This window comes from Anas platyrhynchos, chromosome 4 (genome assembly GCF_047663525.1).
Source record: "Anas platyrhynchos isolate ZD024472 breed Pekin duck chromosome 4, IASCAAS_PekinDuck_T2T, whole genome shotgun sequence".
In the NCBI taxonomy this organism is placed as follows: domain Eukaryota; kingdom Metazoa; phylum Chordata; class Aves; order Anseriformes; family Anatidae; genus Anas; species Anas platyrhynchos.
Genome location: NC_092590.1, coordinates 27,800,390 through 27,819,811, shown reverse-complemented (window position 1 = coordinate 27,819,811; position 19,422 = coordinate 27,800,390). Strand labels below are relative to the sequence as shown.

General features: G+C 35.1%; 1 long non-coding RNA gene across 5 annotated transcripts in view; it reads left to right on the top strand.

Moving 5' to 3' along the window:
- Positions 1-5,392: 5,392 nt before the first annotated feature.
- The window catches only part of LOC106019518 (uncharacterized), a 51,418-nt gene continuing 37,388 nt past the window's right edge, over positions 5,393-19,422 (top strand). For 4 of the 5 annotated variants that reach the window (XR_011809007.1, XR_011809008.1, XR_011809006.1 and 1 more), the window contains exons 1-2: positions 6,740-6,886; positions 8,937-10,967. This is a non-coding gene — a long non-coding RNA (uncharacterized lncRNA). Of the gene's footprint in view, positions 5,409-6,739; positions 6,887-8,936; positions 10,968-19,422 lie in introns of those variants that run through there. The other variant, XR_011809009.1, reaches the window with a different exon arrangement.

Below are 19,422 nucleotides of genomic sequence, written 5' to 3'. Positions count from 1 at the left end.
TATTAAGTGGAAACCTCACAGTACTTTCTTTTTAATAAAATAAACTCAAAGGTGAAAATATTTTGTGTTTGTTTTTTTTTTTTTTAATTATGAATGCCCATCTAAAAAAAATGCTCCTAATTTGTTATTATAGTTTTATATCCTTTCACAAGCATGCAAATGAATAATAAAAAAGGTGTAATAAAAGCAAACAACAATTATTCATATTAACCTAAGGCATTTAATGAAATAGAAGAGAGTCTAAAGAAACAGATTTCCTATAGCACCACTTTCCTGAGTATACTAAGGTAATTAGCTTTAAGAGGAGATAATTTCAGTTCACCGAGGTTGTTCTTTTAAGTCTTTCTTCGAAATTTGGATTTTCCATTGATAATAGTTTTAACATGTCACACTGGAGCCAGAGTGAATTAAAGTGAAGAGCTGCACAGTCTAAACAAACAGTTCTTCCCATTATCAGAAGCCTGACAACATAACAGCATAAACTATACCCACAAGTAATGCAGGAACAATTAAAAAAAAATAATAACAAACCCTCTCTGCAATCCATAAACAATATATGATGGTTTTTATTGAGCTAACATTTTAACTGTCTTATTTTCCAATTTAACATGCTACTTTCTTACTGATTTTAACAAAGTAAACAAGAAACATTCCCTCGGTTCTACGATCATATTCTTTCTTCTTATTAAACGGTGACATAGCATTCTCTAACAATTCCCAATGAAAAACGCTTACCAAATCCCTCAGAATGTCAATAAATTACAGAAAACCTTGACTTCTTCTTCCCTTCTTCCATTTTAAATGATAGTTAGGATGTTTTGAAAATTTCTCCTTTAATCTATAATTTACATGTCCACATTACTTTTTGTACAGATTTGTGTTTTCTGTCATCCACTAGCTTTTACCTAAAGGCACATCATCCATTCTCTTTTTTTTTTTTTTTTTTTTTTTTTTCTCCCCACTACTATTTAGAAACCTTGTTGACTGCTGTGCTCATTCTCTTGCCTGCACAGGCAGAGGTATACCTGGCTCCTTTGCCCTGCTCATGCAGAGACAACTCCAATTGGGCAGCCAAATAGCTGTGCATGACATCCCAGCCCAGCTAATGCCCAGTATCCCTCTTTGGCTGTATGCAGGATGCAGACTTCGTCACAGTTGGCCAACACCACACAGTGAGCAAGGGGATGAGGCCATCTCAGCAAAAGGTAATGAGACAGAGGATGACGTGTTTCAGTGTCCAAATGAATCCTATAGCTACTGAACTGTAGTCTGCCCCTGATTTCCCTGAGGGTAGCTGCAATACTTTGTGCCTCACACTCTGCATTGGCTAATCCTTCAGTAGTGCCTTCACCTCAACATCAGTTACAATAGGAGTAACAATAGGAATGGGAAAAAGCCCTGTCACTGTTTTTGTTTGTTTGTTTGTTTGTTTGTTTTCAAGTATACATTATTGCAGACCATTTGATGTTTAAGATGTATTCTTTCCTTGCATGTCTGACTAAATGTAAATTAAATGGTAAAGTTGATGGCACTTCCACTCATGTAACCGTTCTTTGTACATATAGACAAGATGCACTTGAGAAAGACAGTGCCTCAATGAGTTTCCTAATAAGATAGTAAACAGAGAGTTTTTCCCTACCTGAGTAGTGTTTAAAGATGACTCTGTAGCACACAGAGGAAGCATATGCTTCCCAACACAAAGTCATCTACCCTGACACTGAAGATAAAAAACAATATTAGATCTCTTCACATAACACCTTGTCATCTCCCAGCCTCAACGTGAAGAATTTAGTCCAAAGGCTGTAGAAATATGACTGGGAGCTATGTAGAGAAAGACAAAAAAGCTATGGTAAGGAGGTACTGATCCTTATAGCATTGTTTCCACCTCTACACAGGCAAAATTTAGAATTTTTTATTGATCTAATTTACTTAAGGACATATTTTACTGTGTTTCTGATATTCCTTCATTTATTTTTATATTGCATCCAACAACAACCTACACCTGCAAGAAGGTATTTTTTATGTCTTCTGATGAAAAATACCATTTGGAAAGGATAAATGAGAGACAAAGACACTCTTACAATGCATAAGAGAAAGCTCTTCAGTAGTTTCATGTTGTTTTCCCTCTCTATAAAAAACATTGTAAACATCATTAAGATAAAAGTTAGTTGTGTATTGTTATGGTTCCACACTAAACCCGACAGTCATTTTAAAAAGATACAATTAAAATATTAAAAGCCTAAGTGAATTAGGCGCCTACATCCCATTTTAGAATGACCTGAGTATTAGGAGGAAATATTTTGCCCAGACTCCTACAATCAAGACCAGATGCCTTCCTAAATACTGTGCTGTAATTCAACCATATTTTTATTGGATACAGTACAGGAATTACAGGGTGAAATTCCATGGTTTCTGTTATGTAAGAAGTCAGACTACATGATGGTATGATCCTTTATGTCACTAAAATCACTGAATAACTGAAGATGTCTTCCCATCTTATTTGCTCAAATTTCACTTCCCTGTTTTTTGTGGTGTCATAATCCCACTCAATCTCCAGCCACCGAAGCTTTTTTATAGGGAAAACTTTGTAGGCAAGATCTGGATTATTAATGTAATAAAGAGAAAAACAAACAAACAGACAAACTAATCAACATAAAAACACCTAAAACCTCAGAAAACCTTTTCTGTGGCATCTCTAGCTTGCTTTATATGTTTATTTAACTCCAGGAGCAAGCTGAAGAAAATGCACATCTCTGTTTCTGCGTTCACTTTAATGCTGTTATCATCAGGCAATATTTTGAGGAATGTATGCTTGGTTCATATCTTAAGCATCAGCTTTATCAGCAAAACAGGAATACAGATAAAAAATAAAATATATTTCTGACATAGAAATTCCCATGATTTTGAAAATGATAATGTCTATTGAAAAACAGGAGCTTTTTTTCATATTCTCAAGTTCATATCTCACAGGATTCAAAAATTTTCTCTTGAGCTTTTAAAATCTCTTCTCCTTTTCATTGGTCAGCATTCTAAAAACATGTTATTTGAAAGAGTGTACATAGTGTTAAAACACCTGAAGAACTGTAATGCCATTACAATCTTTACTTATTTGAACCACATTCAACTATAAGTAGCTCTTTGAATTTTAAACATCTTTGCTTTTTTTTTTTTCATTATGCAAGATTATTTGAATGGAAGAAAATTGGAGATCAGTCCAGCCGAATTTAATACTCAAGAAATGAAAAAAATAATAAACAAACAAACAAACAAACAAATAAAACACAACCAAAACAAAATAACCTATAGCAATTAGTGTCAGTGGGAAATGGAATAAAACAATAGGTATACTTTGACTTTAAGATTGTTTTCCTTTGGGTTTGTGAAGTCATTAGAAAACTCGAGTACCCTCTGCTGGCCAAGTAATAAATCTGTGGCCCGAGAACAGAGCTGACATTCCCATGGATACAAGCGAGCAGCCTGGAAGCAAAAGCAATGTTGACTTGCATACTGTTAAAAGAAAAATAAAAAGAAAAACCATGACCAACAACAACGAAACAGGCCACAAAACAAAACACAAAGCAGCATATAAGAAAGTGTAAAGCTAGTCAGGGAAAAGTTTCAGGCTGCACAGAGAGTGCTATAAAGAGAACATAGCTAATATATTTAATGTTATACCTTTTAAAGTTCTTTTGTTGTTTGTTTGTTTGTTTGCTTAATAGTTAGCCTGTGTGTAAGGATGTCAGCCTTTCTGACTGTATTGTAACAGTGCTGTAAAATGACTGCAAGTGTGCTTGTGCTGTTCCTCTTATAGTTCAGATTGGGACTCACCGCTGCTAAACAAGAGGAAGGTGGAATACCTAGAAAATAATTTTAACTTTTTAAAAATGCAGACGTGTATTTCTTTAAAGTGGAGCATTGCCTTCTTGCAGAGATACATGAGATCACATTTAAGCAGAAAAGAGTGAAGTTAAAATTTTGTTTTATCCATTTAAAATAATGCATATTTTGTGCCTTACAGTTCAAAAGGTTAAAGAGCTAAATGGTTTTGTGTATACCATAGGCCCCTGCTAAAAAGAGGACAATAATGATGAGCCAGCCACTTTTGCAGAGGTGGAAAGCAACTAGTTAGAATAGTTAATCTTTTGAGACACATCTCTGGCATTAAGTGGATTCTTCTAATTCAGCTGAAGGCATAACAGCTGGATTCCGTCATCCCTGACTGGGGCGGTCTTGTTAGTGTAGCATGACCTCTGGAGCACTAACACAGATAATACTGGCACCTCTCTCCACTCTAATCAACTACCAGTCTGAGCAATTCTACAGGAGATGGGGGCATTAAGGCCATATTATTCTAAACAAAATTCAGTGATGGTAGCAGAGTATTGTGACAGCAAAAGACAGATTCTACCTTTCCCACCAAAGGTTTTTAATGCTAAATTTAGGGAATGATCTGTAAAAACAACAGCTCCATATTTTCTCCTTTTCTTAAAGTCATGTTTGCAAAACTAGACTGTTTGTGTCAAGTATGTCTAAGCTAAAACTCTCACAGTTTTACTGCCATATTTAAAGCTGTTCATTGCAACCACACGCAGCTAATGTGGTCTCTCTTCATCTCTTTCCACATAGATTAGAGCTGGCAGGAAAACAAAGATTTCTGAGCATTTAGCTGGAATGTGAAAGACTCAGGTTCAAGTTAATGTTCTGTCCTGCTCTGGAGCAGGGCATTGAACTAGGGTTTCCTGTATCTGAATTGAATAATCCTGTGGCTGGACTAGGTGCTATTTTGATGATGGAAGTCTTGTATTTTGACTGTTTTCAAAGGTGCTTCATCAAAAACAACTGACCAGTTCTCATGATGTCCATGAACTTTCAATGAAAATATTTCCTATTGTAAAATGTTTGGTCATAGTTAATATTAAATGCTATAGATAAATAAATAAAAAAAAAAGATTTAAAAAAAGGCAACAAAGCTCAACAAAGATTTTGGTAGTTATGAAACTGCAATATGGGGTGTGTGTGCCACAGAAGCATCACTCTACCAAGATATTCAGAATATCTCACAGTTTTTTAGCATATCTGTTTCACATATACAGGTGTGCCATTGATAAGCATGCAGTAATGCACTGGTGCAAAACAGAAAATACACTAATTTTACAGGTAAAAGCAATGATTGATTAGAAAATAACCAAATAATTGCCATCTAATTTGGGCTTGCAAGCATAAAATGTGCATAGCTTGAGTGCCTTTGTGTACTTGGCCTTTTCTAGCTGTTACAAATGATCTCTGGATCCTTGCTACAGCAAAAGACAAGATAGAGACATTGTCTTCAGCTGTGTTTGAGGGTGTTCATCTCTTAAATTCGTCTTCTACTGTTGAAATCACAACAGCAGTAAATGTCTGCAGCTGAGGTAAGGGTGTTTACATTTATTTTATTGACAGTGGCTATAAATAGTGTGCCATTTATCCAACCAAAATATTTACTGTGCAAATGTCTAAAGCTAGATGAGAAATCCCACCTTTGATTTGCCTACCAAATGAGAAATGAGAACAACACAATAATAATCTATGAAAAACTTAGGGTGTTTAATTGCCTACAGTCTTTTTGTCAAAGATGGGAATAAAACCCATTTCTCCAAAGTGGCACTATTTAAATAGAATAAACATTATGCTCCACTCTCTGCTCATAATTTTAGTATGACAACATCAGCTTGATTTGCTATAGAGCTGTGACTTTCTATTGGGAGGGAAATATATTGTTTGATGTTCAAGACAGGAATACAGAGTGTCCATGCAATTAAGGACTGTGCCATAACGAACACAGCTGTGTAGGTCAGATGCAGTATTTCTTTGACATGGAGAGAATGTTGTAGAAGTGGGGCTGTTGTGCAATTTCTTGAGGTTTTAAAAGAGCATGAAAATTGAAAGCCTGATACTTAAGAAATTCATCAACACTACTGAACTCCTTCAGTAATGTAGTATTACTAAATCCTTTAGCCCTCAAACTAATGGTAGAAAATAGATAATAGTTGTCATCCTGTTTGTTAACAGCTAACACAGGCTTTTGAAGCTGTAGTTTTCATAGAGTTAGTTAGAGAGTAAAAGAATTTTGAGGTTCATAAACTCATTTGGTTTTTCAGTGGAGTATTTGGGAGTGGAGGGGGCAGTTGAAAGAGCATGATCAGAAGACAGCAGTATAATCCTGACAAAACTGTCGGCAGATAAGTGTAAAGAAATGTCAACAAAGACTGTATAATATAAAAGCAAAAAACAAAAACATATCAAAACCAAACTGAAGAAAACAAAAACAAAACAAGAAAAATCTCATCATCATGGAAATGACCACTAACTTCTTGGTATTGTCAGTTAGTGGGGCCTTCAGCTTCAGTCCCTTATCTGCATGATATAGACCAGGGATGCAATCCTGATCTCCTATATCTCTTGTGAGCTACCTTGCTGCAGGGAAATTCTTGTTCTTTCTTTAAGTTCTTTCAAAATAAACGTTTAAAGTGGAAAAGCAAATGAGATAAACTTCAAAACCATGACAACTTTTGCAGCCTTCCCTCTCTTTTGCTTAGGTCAGGTTTCAGTCCCAGGACATGTGAATTAGTGATTGCGGACCTTTTGCCACTCTGTTCCCTGATGTCACCCATCTCTTTCTACTTGTAATTACCTCTACTCTTTCTGTTACTTTTCCCATGAACACTGTCAAAATGGTTTCTTCTTTCCACTGTTTCCTCAAGACCTTGCAATGCATTTTCCTGATTGAATACTGTCAGCAGGGGGAGCGTCAACAGCACAGGATAGTCTCCTACAGGAGTTACTGGGTCTTCTTGGGAGGAAAAGGGACAGACCTGCTGAATCAGAAAGGCAGGATTTTGGCCAAGTTGTAAGTATGAGAAACAACGTGCTCAAAAGTTTTGACTCACATATATAAGAGAGAGAGCTCTTTATATTTAAATGGAAATGGAAAGGCACTTTACCCACATATTAGTATTGTCATAAAAAAGACAACATAACAAATGTAGCATTGTGCTTGAGGTCTTTGCCTTATATATATATTTATATATATATATATTATTTTAGATATTAACTTATTTAAATATTTAGATATTAACTTAATTAAATATTTAGATATTAACTTTTTGTTGCATTCCTTAGTCATTGACTCACTAGAGAGTGAGTTAGTTCATTGCTGGTGAATTTTAAGGCCAATATATTATGTTGAGATTGACCAAATGAAAAATAAACCAATTTTCAGTATGCTGGCATTGAAATAAAATATCTTGGGTAATCTGCACTGTCTGGACATTCTGTATTCCTGGATGATTCTTCTCTTCAGTGAGTCAGTGGCTTCTGGTAAATGGTGATTACCCCTCAGTCTACGTGAAAAGTTCAGCTAAGCTAGGCTGTTGTAATTAGTTCAGACATCAATATATTATCAACATATGACTAAAGGAAAAATGTGCACCCTGAATTCTATCTTAAGAATCTAGATGCTCTTGTATATAACACAATATATGAATATCTCTATAAAATTATCTTGCAATATTTTAACATACTCAATGAGGGATACTAGCAACTTGGAAACATATGCAAGAAAAAAATATAAAAATGAGGGCAAGTAAAACTCACTGTAAGATAGTTGCAAGGAGACGTATAGTGACAGAATGTTTGAACTACCCATATATGTGGCTGGGATGAAAAACAAGTTAATAAATAACTCAAATCTGAGTATTCGGGAGAAAAACTAAACATTAGATACAAATAAAATTTTAAGAATCTCCTACAAGAGGGGAGCTTAGGAACTCTTAGGTCTTCTGAAGTTATGCTACTTGGGTGCACAATCTTGTTAGCATTCACAGAGTTGAGCCTCTCATCTGAAGCAAGTATTTTTTTCATTGATTTCATGTCTGTGGCTATTTAGGAGTCACAGACAAAGTATTCTTATCTCTGAATTCTCTGGAGAGCCTGATGCAGTAGGCACCTTCAGAATGAGTTTAAGTCACACCTGTTGCACTGCATTCAGCCATGGTCATTATTTTGGAGGAAAATATTGTGCTGGCATATGTGGTGGTGATGGTGGTGCATATTTTTAGTATTGTTAAATGCCTAACTAGAGAGTTAGGCAACTCTCTTCAACAAGAGAATTAATTCAGAAGTTATTCTCTGAATATTATGCATTATTCTAGAAATCTCTCAAGGCTTCCTCAGCAAAGTAGGAAAAACTGTTCTTGCCATACAAAGGAGGGAGATATTGTGGGTCTTGTCATTCCTGGTTTAGAAAATGTGCAGGGGAGAATAAAGTATGTTTTTGGGACAAGCTGGTGCCAGGCTTGCTACTTCTCCTAAAGGGATTGGAAGATCCTTCCTCTCCGTAGTTATTTCTGGGTTCCCACAACGAGAACCAAACAAGACTCCCAGAGCTTTAGCATCAGCAACTCAAGCTGTGGTACTGTGATTTTTTCAGTATCAGAAGCTGTTGGCTGATGTACGTAGAGGTCTTATTTGCCTATGTTTACTTTACATCCCTCCCTGTCTAAATACTTCTTATACCACAGAATCAGAGCATGACATTAATTATATATATTCATCCATTTCATTCATTTTTCATGGATTTATATTTTTTTTTTTTCATACAGAAAAGCAAAAGCACAGAAGGACAGATTGGTATAAGATCATATAGAAAGTTTCTTGTAAAGTGGTGCCTTGAATTCACCTATTCTAAGTCCTAAAGCAGACACCTAGTTATTTTTCTTCTGCAACATATGTATGTCTTTGTATGTCATTTGTATGTCATATGTATGTCTTTGCTTCTGCAAGCTGAGTAGGTATATTTTTTAAGTCAATTGGTATATACAGGATTACTATGGTTAAAAATGTCTTTGAAAACTTCTGCAAAGCTCACTGAAGCCAATGACATCTTTGTTTATTTTCAGTGTACTGAATATCAGGATGTGGACAAAAGGAGAAGCTTTGGTCCTGCTTCTGCATTGCAAATTAAAGCAGGCACACTTGAAAGTGTAGGATATAATTTGCTTGTATATGGAATCATGAAGACTTCACAAAAGTGGCTGTTTCATACTTCCAGAAGTGTGCACTACTCTCTGAAATGGCATCCATTGAACAAAACTTTCAAAACTTTAACATACAGATGCGTATTCTGAGATTTCCCCCCCCCCATAATTTCCTCTATTATGGATACAGAAAGATCTGGGAGAAGATGTCTCACCATTTAAAATAGATCTAGGTATATGTTAAAACAAGTGAAACTAACCGCTTATATTTTGACATACATAAAAATGTTTTCATTGGGTCAATAACTACTATTTATTTTCAAAAGGTGGTTCTCAAGTTTAAGGAAGCTACAGCAAAATGAAAATCCTATTGATCCAATACAGTCAAAAATGTTCTGAAGTTCCCCAGCAGGTTTGCTAACTGTAGGAACACTATGTCTTGTTGATTAAACAGAATGACTTATTCAAACTGGAAAATCTTCGTGGGTCAGGTAAATTTCTGGACTTATTTTTGAAGAGAAATAGAGAACAAACTGTGCTTTAAAACAATAGTAGCCTGAAAAATCATAATTTGTCAGTGTGTTATCGCTAACGGAATTGATTGTATTCTTAAAACAAAACAAAACAAAAACAACCAAACAAAACCACTAGAGTGATGATGATGATGATGATAATGATTTTTTAATCTGGGAAAATGTATTGTTTCTGACAAAATATCCTTAAATTAAAACAAAGTTTGATGGTCTCCATTTCAACTTGATCACAATATTTTGTTGTTTTTATGTCAAAATATTTTGTCATAAAATTATATAATATACTGTAAATTACAATACAAGTAATAAGCTTTGACACAATCTCTTTTGATTTGACCTGAAACAGTTTTTCTGGGGACGGGAGAAAAATGTGCACCACTCTGGAGAGTGAATACATGATGGGCAACATCGAAATATGCTCTTTAAAACCACAAACCTTTCAGCTGCTGGCAGTAGTTCACTCCTGATAAATACAAGATGACTCCATTGCACCGTGAGTGCAATCATGCTGTGAGACTGCAGAGCCAGCTTTGAATTGCAGAACACTTGAATTTGAGTGAGACATTTGTTGATGAGATGTGATGAGACAGAACTGTATTATTTTTCTTGCAAGCCTTATGTACCATCTGAAATCTGTATCGTTATTGCAAACTTACCTCAGGTTAAACCGCTCTCTACTTTCACTGTAAATTTACATATGAAGATAACAGAAGTTGTAAGGAAGAGAAAGAAAAGGGATTTCTGGTAAACTACAGACTTGAAGCATTTTGTGCTGACTTCAGAACAAAAGTCCAAACTTCAGCATCTTTCTAGACCGTTAAGCCTTTTGAACATCTTTCATCTTAATTACCCATCCATCTCAGCAATCAGCCTATTGTTACTGAGGAAATACCCCTTGAGAAGAATATTAGGAAATCCATTTCAGTGATTATTTTATAAGGAATAATGACCACTTTGTTTCATTAGTGGCTTTCTGGTTCTAATCAGACATTTATTTTTCACATTCACCAAACAAGGATGTGCAGCATATGTTAAGGGAAATGTGTGTGTACCATATGGCTGAGAAGAATAAATTCTGTATAAAATAGGAAGGGTGAATGAGGAAGAGTAAGGTAATAAAATAAATAATGAATTCAGCCACATTATATGATTTTATTGTTATGGGGATGCAAAAACTAGAGTACCATGAATTTTAAACCCAGGGGACTGAGTTTTACTTCTAGTATTCTAAGCGGTGCTTTCTTTTCCCACCCCCTGATCAGATGACTCTATAGTCATGAAATGACGAAGACTGTAGGCTTAATTCTTGTATGTAGCTTTCCTGGCTAACTCCAGCTTCAGCAGAGGTACAGCCCATTAAGCCTAGACACCTGAAACTGGGATCACCCCTGAAAAAGTCCTATGATGTGTCAGTATTGAGGTAGGTTTTCTGTGTTGCAAAACAGCACTTTGATAATTTCTAAGCACCAAAAACACATATTCTGGCTTACATTAAAAAAATTACGCTCCAAAATCAATTGAAAAATTTCTTTTAGAACTTGGCTTGGCTTCAGAAAATGAATTTTCCCATTGTTCTAATCATCTGCTATAAAGATTCGGAGTCAGGAAGCATCTTGAGTTTAAATCACTAGAATGAATGACTGAAAAAAAGGTTTTGATTTCCTAACCACCAGTTTTAAGAGGTGTTCTAGAAAAAAAAATTGTCTGTTGGATGATAATATGAAATATAGATGGGACATTTTCAGCCACGGTTTAACACAAATTGTTACCTGATAGTAGGCCTCTCTTGTTATTCTTTGGAGTTTGACTGATTCTGTGGTCAAAATCCTACACATTACTTAATACTTCAGCCTTGGAATTAATAGTGAAATTTGCTTTTGGATGGGTGATTGTTTTAATTGCTATGGATAAAAATCTGAAGAAATGCACTGAATGTAATCTGTCACAGAGCTTTCTGTCTTACTCTTCATACAATCACATCTTAATAATACCACACTTCACACAAGTGCTAATTCTGAAAGAAAAAGAAACTGAATGATCACACTTTTACCTTTAGCATATGCATTAAACATTCATGTTCCTACATCATATACTGGCTATAATCTTGCTTACATAGGTTATAAATTCTGATTGTTAAAGCTATCAGTTGCTTAATGCTAATATCAAAAAAATAAAATAATATAATTAAATGAAATAAAATAATAAAATGGTGCTCATTAGGATCCTAACCTGTGTCTTTCCCTTGAGGAGCATATTGTCATGGTTGGTAATATCAAAATTTTTAATTAAAGTAAGAAACATTTCACCAACCTATTCCCCAGTTTTACAGTTTAAAGGAAGTTACTGAAAATTTCCTGTTCTTAATATATAAGTTAGGATCAGGTAGAAATAAACAAGAACCATTAATGGTAAAATAGAGTAGAAGGTGTATAAATCCATATATATATATATTTTCTTTCAAACGTTTATTTCAAGCATACCTGATAGATTTATTGCTTGACTATGCTTCAGTAGTCTGACTCCCTGTGGTGATTTCCCAAAGACTGCAGGCCAGAATATACCCCTACTGCTGCAAAAGATTATGACATCATGGATGTTAAAACGAGAATGAATGATGTGGTCAGCCATGCATTCAATATATTACTAGAGAGGGGGTTATATGGAAACATGGCCTTTCTGTCAGATAGAATAAATGAGATATATAATTTGTTTTGTCCTTCTCTGAAAAGAACAAGGGAAAGGAGATAATCTGTCTTAATAAGGGCATGCTTAGAGTATCAACCAACTAGAAAGTAATATATTTTTAAACATCCATATGTGATCCCCTTATTAAATTAGGATGTTGAGCTAAATTTAAAGTATCAATATATAAATCAGTCAGTCAGTTAAATTAGCCAATTTTATACTGATAAATGGGAGTTAATAAAGCAATTACTTCTTTCTGAACCATAAAGGCTCTGGTTTCCAAATCAGTTGTATGAGTTATGGATTACTGACATAATTTACAAGTTTTCATTTACATGACTTATATCTTTGATTTCTTAGGAATTAGTCCTTTATTGTGTTAAAGGCACAACAAAACAGCATTTGCGTAACATTAAGGTTGGGGCAAAGCAACAAAATGCACTAGCTTCTCAATTTATGGTGACACAGTATTCCTAACTCTATCTGCCATTGTTCTTTATGTACAGAGAGTTAAGGACAGAACTGTTGACTTAATATTGGAGGTCATGACTTTTCAATGTGTGTGTGATGGCCTATGTTCTGTACCTGTAGAGCTTTGCCTTTTTTTCTCTCATTTTTGTAAGCACGCACCAGTAGCAGGGAGTTCTGCACCTATGTTGGCCATTTGCTATGAAAGAGGTGGTATTAAAACTTGTCAGTGTATTGCCACATAACCTTCACATTTTCTGTTTTTATGAGGCTCAGCTTTGTATAGGTTGATGTCTTTGGGGTGTTGGAAATGGTTACAATGTGAACAAGGTCAAGCTTATATAGGGTGTGTTGTAAATAAATTCTCATTTTAATTTTTCACACGCTTTTCTCCTTGTAATGCTTACTGCCTGGTATTTATCTTATTCTGCTCAGCTGAAAATAACCTGCCTCACTAACATGGGCCACACAAGTCTTGAGGAGCTGCACAAACTAACAGAAGTTAGGTAGAATTTTGGTAAAGCCCTATTAGTTATTTGCAAGACAGTTCTAAAATCCAAGAATTAAGTAATGGTTTGCAGATTAAATTGTTTACTGTATTATCAGGTAGGAACACAGTAACATCAATAGTAATAGCCATTATGAAATAGAGTAAGAAGAACATTTCAGAACGACTTCATAATAGTTACTGATGGCATTAGTGCTGTTCAGTTCATTCAGCTTTTTAAAATAACAACAAAATAAAATCAATAAAATAATATTCTGATTGAAGATACCATGTTTCTTATGAAAAACATATTTGATTAGAAAGTGAAAAAAGGCTAGCTGAGAAATCAGACAGAACCGGCTACATAGTGTCTGAGATATTTCCAGTTAAAGTAGGGAATGAATAAGTATGCAGAAAAAAAAAAAAAAACAAAAAAAAAAAAAACAAAAAAAAAACGAGACAAGTATTAGGAAATCAACAGGATGTTCAAGTAGAATTCTTAGGGAAACTGAAGAAAAAAAACAAAGCCCACACACAACATGACAAGATTTACATGGCCAACAGTAGGGTTACTCTGGGATCTGGCCCAATTATCGGACTCCATTTCACAGACTGGCAGAGTCAACAAGAGTCTGGCAAAAAAAAAGTAATTTTAGTCTCCTTTTTTGCTTTCTTATGCTTAACTCGTGAGTAATCCAGAAACTGGATTTAGTACTTCACATGGGATGAAACTTTTGAAAGATTAGCTTCCATCTTCTCAATTTATCTCCATTCAAATAACAGCTAATATAAAGGCAAGAATTTGTCTTTCCTAATGACGAGACCAATTCTGCTGTGAAATTTGAAGCCACTTAACTTAGCCACTCACTGTAAAGAAATGTTTTCATTAAACAAAAGAAGTTTTCCCATAACAAGAATTTCAGATTTTCCCTCTGAGATAATCTGAAATACTTACCTTGAAATTTTTATACACAAGTATAAAAATTACAGTGCATTATATATTTTAAAGCTCATGGAGTCCAGGCTTCAAATACTAATGAGCCGAACAATAACTCATGACAGAGGTATTCAGGTGGTGATCTCCCTGGTATGTGTTGGAGACCAAGTATGGTTTTCAGCTGTCAAATTGTATAAATATGACTCTAAGGAAATATCATAATGTGTTTTCTGTAATTTTACCAAAGTTCACCCTCAAGCCATATGTAACTGGATAAAATCTGCTATGTCAGACAGCTTTGACCATAGCAATTTGGCCTGCACTGCTAACATTAATATTATCATAAGACAATCAGTATGTCTGCCAGTTATTGTTGGTGTTACATATCATCTGAACTTCATTCCTGCCTAACAGAAAAGTAACTGGATTTAAGTGAAACATAAACAAACTAAACATTATTGAATAGGATATAAACCCAATAAAATATTAAAGCCTCTTAATAAACTGAATTAAAAAGGCCAGTGTTTGATATGCCTAATAAGAACTGGGAAAACTGACTAAACTCTTCAGTGTTGACACAGGAGGAGCCAAAATGCTTACATTTGCGCACCGTTCTTTTTGGCCCCAACTAAAATGAAATTTATTAATCATTTATAAGAAATGGGATTTTGGCAAAACTTAATTTGCCCCTTCAGTCACTAATTTTATGGGGTTTTAGATAATAATTTCCCTAATATAACTATAGCAACCTTCCAGGATGATAAAGAAAGGCTGTTTACAGTGTATAGAGCAATGCCAGATTTGACTGGTCTGGAGGAAAGCTTTCCCAAACTTTTGATCCAAAGGCTCTCCTTTCCAGAATGTTAAGATCCATGCTAAAAATGGAAACTGGTATACAGAGTCTGTTCATCCCATTGTTACAATTATAAAACAGAACAAGACTGATAAGGGATGATTAAAATTATGAAATAGCTACTGTATGAATAGAGACTAAAAGGAGTCAGATTCTTCAGCTTTGAAACGAAACAACTGAAGGTCTGTATAGAGGAGGGATTACAAAATCAAGAAGTATGTGCAAAAGGTAAATATGTATTATTTACTATTTCTTCACACAAGAACTCAGACCATGAAAATAATGATAACATAAGGCATTTTTTACTCTCAACACATAAGTAAAAGGTGGACACAGAGTGCTACGGTATGGGGCTATTAGCCATAGGATGTTTTGGAAGGAAAAATACAAATGTATTTATATTCAAACAGTAGTAAGCCAATTGTTGAAGGATAGATCTGTCAGTGTCTTTTAACACCAGTAACCTACAAAATTGTTCAGTGATTGCTAATAGTTGAGAAATCATATCAGATTCTTTTTTTTTTTTTTTTTTTTTTTATATCCTTGTGTGTCTGCTAGTGACACTGTTGGCAGTGCGATCCTGGGCTGTGCAGACCTTTAGACTGACTCAGAATGGCTGTTATACTGTCAGAATCACGGTCTTAACAGGTTTAATTCTAAGGAAATTCCCATCAGTTATGAGTGATTGTTACCTTGTCCCCCTAAAGTGTCCTCTAGTGGAGGTCTTCCTGTTACTCTGCAGGTGCTTCCTTCCTTTTCCCTATTTCTTCACCCTTGCATGCACACAGTTTAACAATCTTTTTAGGAGGATAGAGCAGAAGGAAGGACTCTAATATTTTTGTGTTAGATATTGATGTCTGTGTCTACGAACAGTAATTATTTCTTTGGCATGACTATTAAAAGGCTAAATTGAATCAAATGATTCAGTCCTACTTTCTTCAAACTCTAAAACTTTTGCTTGAACACAATCTGTGTTCTCTCTCTCAAAGAAATACATATAATATACTGCTTAATTATTTCCCAGTCTATAACCTGAAGCCACCTGCATAATATTTCATACATTCATATGAGAGAATGGATGTAAAAATGTATAGCCTCACATAGTATTTCATTCCATGCTGGGAATGTGTTATCTATACAATTACAATAGATCACTGTATTAATCTACTGTTTGTGAGAAAATTGAAAATGTATTTGTTTTTAGGAACTATAAATTGCTGTTGTTCAGGCTTGATTTTAAATACAAGCTATATTGGCACAAAATGACACGAGGCTGGTGATATGTCTAAAGGGAAGAAAAAAAGGAAGAGCTAATTACAGTCACTCTGAAATTTTGATCCTGATTTCTAATGTAAGGGCAGAACATATTCTGGACCAGGTCACAATACTGGTCAGGCAGAAACCTCAAATACTTTTTATTATATGAACTTCTGGGTTCATCACCTCAACCAAAAAAAAACCCAACAGTTTAATAACAAATTGGTTTGCATCAGATTACTTAATTTTATTTACCTCTTTTCTTCTATTTAGCATAGAAGACAATGGTTCTAAATGCCCACATGACCGTGATAGTTAATGTAAGCAAAACCAAAAGAGTTTTGGCTTTGAAAAAAAGGAATCTGGATCAAATTCAGGTTGCATGTGCTTAACATTCTCCAAAATGTTGCAGATGGGTTGAATGGAAGGCTGAATTTGATAAATGGTTCCAACTCTGAAGCCACAATGCAATACTAGTAAATTCTTTTGAGATGATTAGACTGGTAGTTTAACATCTATCATTTGAGGTAGACTAGCATGATAATAGATACAAATAACTCATCACACATCCTTGCCATTACTCTTCCTGTGATATTGCTGATTTTCAATTGCTCATCCCAGTGAATTTGATGGAATATTTTTTTTGATTAAAAGAAGAATTGTTTTTCAGAGGAGCCTTAATTTAAGGGAGTAAATATTTCATTCTCTTGTACACTTTAAAGGACACTGTCAAATGTGGTTTCATTTTTATTTATTTGTTTATTTGTCTGATTATTATTTTTATTTATGTCTCAAGTTGTATCCTTATATCTCATGCACAAAAGTGGAAGACCTGCATAAAAACTTCCTAATCTGTAAAGAAGTAATGGAGAATGACCTTATATATTCATTCATTCTTTGGCTCAACATGAGACATTTAGTTGTGGTAAAACCTATGAAAACCATTTTGGATATTTTCAGTAACTTCCTTCTCCCCAGAGGAGTTTGGCTCTGCTGCCAGCAGCATTGCACGGCTGAAGGGTTTGCATCCTCACTCTACGGGGAGCTCATTGGCTGGTGTAAGCAGATGTCCTTCCCTTGGAAGCAACACTTGACCATGGGACTGTACACACTATGCAGGTGCCAGAGAGGTGAAGGAGCCCAAACAGGTTTTTGCTTTGCGTGCTGTTAGTGGAACCTCAGGTCCTGTTCTCATCATCTTTGCTGAATCTCCACTCTCAGGGAAAGATTTATATTCTCTTGACAAGGAAGAGTTAACCAAGGGGGAAAAGGACTTTTACACAGCCCTGTAAAAGTCATGTTTTGCTGGCAAACAGCAGCAAACTTGCTAGGCTTTCTTCATTAGAGCCTTGCCATTTAAGCCATCAGCGTCATTTTGTGAGGACATCAAACATGTGTACACCAGATGCTTGCAATGCAGAGCAGCACTAAGGACCTGACTCAACTTAACAATAATCTGTGGACAGCGGGTGTGAACCTGAGCTGGGCCAACACCTCATCAGACTGCATGGCTAATTGATTTCAAAATTAGAGTTGGTATTTCTGAACAATAATCTTAAAAGGCAGCAATAAAATACATCAGAATCCTTTGAGCTAGCCAAGCTTTCATCCAAATGGCTTATTACAAAGAGCTGGCACACCTGAACTTTGGCATAGACAAATAAATCCCAAAACAGTAAATGGAAACCACATTTGGCACTGGAGGTTTGTCAAGAGAAGTTTGTAGTCATCAGGAAACAAGATTTTGGATTTTTTTTCCTTAGTGGCAGGAAATCATTCACTGAGTGTATTTTACTTCAACTGCTGTGATTTACGCAATGAAAATATGGGTAGTGTTGAGGAGAAAGCTTTTTTTTTTTTTCTTTTTTCCTTTTTTTTAACATTTCACAATCTTCAGGATCCCAGAAGCTCTAAAAGCACAGCAAGGGTTACAGTTATCCCAACAGTGATAACTTAATTGCATGTGTCGGCCTCCCTCTTTGAACTTTGAACTGCTGGTTTGTGGCATCATGGTCAAAAAGGATTTAGATCTGACTTTTGTGTGGCTACAATAAATTATATCCAAGTATCCAAGCAATGCCTGGAATCTTATCTTAAAGACAGGATGAGGCATCTCACTTAAGGGATGGTATAAATTTGGAATACAAATCTTTCCAGGAACTATCATTTAAGACCAGGTAGAAAAGACTGCTTTTTCCTTCACTGTAGGTAGAGTTAAAAGAAACCCTGGAATATGTAAATAAGTTCATTAATTTACTAGGACAAAGTGGTCTGGAAAAATGACCATCTCCAAACTACTTACAGATAGAATTAAAGAAATCTGTGAAGACAGCAGCTGATCTGTAAAGTACCTTAAATCCATTTGGACTGTCTTGTTATTTCCATTGCCTGTAGATAGCTTTATACACTTGATTTGATGAATAAAGAAGTATGTAATAGACTAGAATCAAGTTCAGCTTTCATCATCAATAGGTGTAAGTGAAATGTTACCCACTGCTTGGTTACTAGCTTTGTGTTTAAAATTAGTGGTAAGTTTTACCATTCTGAAAGTCTCCTGGCCCGAGTTTGTGATAATAGATATAGTTCTGTTCATGGTCTTGAATTATTCTGATCTTTACTATTTATATTTGTATTGGTATGGTGTTAAGCTTAGCTCAAAAAGTGCATATTCTTGGTATACATTATATCTTCATAAACAATCCTAAGACAAGTATGACTACAGTTTTCTACATTACTTTGTCAATGGATATAAGCAGTCTTCTAGATGCACATCTAACACATGATAAGCTCTGCTTTAGACACTTCAAAATGTTTTTTTTTCTTCCTTCAGTTTATGTCTAATTACAATTTTCAGACATGGCCTGATTCTCATCTCACTTACAAAGTGATTTTCCAGATGTATCCCTGGATTTTCACTGGATTATTGGTATGAACAAAATTGGTCTGTGATATGGCAACTTTCTGATTATACAGGGCTCAATTCAGTTACACATGTTTAAAACCAACCTAATTCTATTAACTGCCAATCTGTAGTGCAATGAGAGGATAATCAGACCTTGAAGATTCATCTTGTCCTTTTGAAAAACTTTGCTACCCACAATGTTGCATTGAATATTGGATCTTGCTAATATATTATTGTGTCTCCAATGGACTAGGCATATGAGAGCTCCTACTCATACCTTCTATTT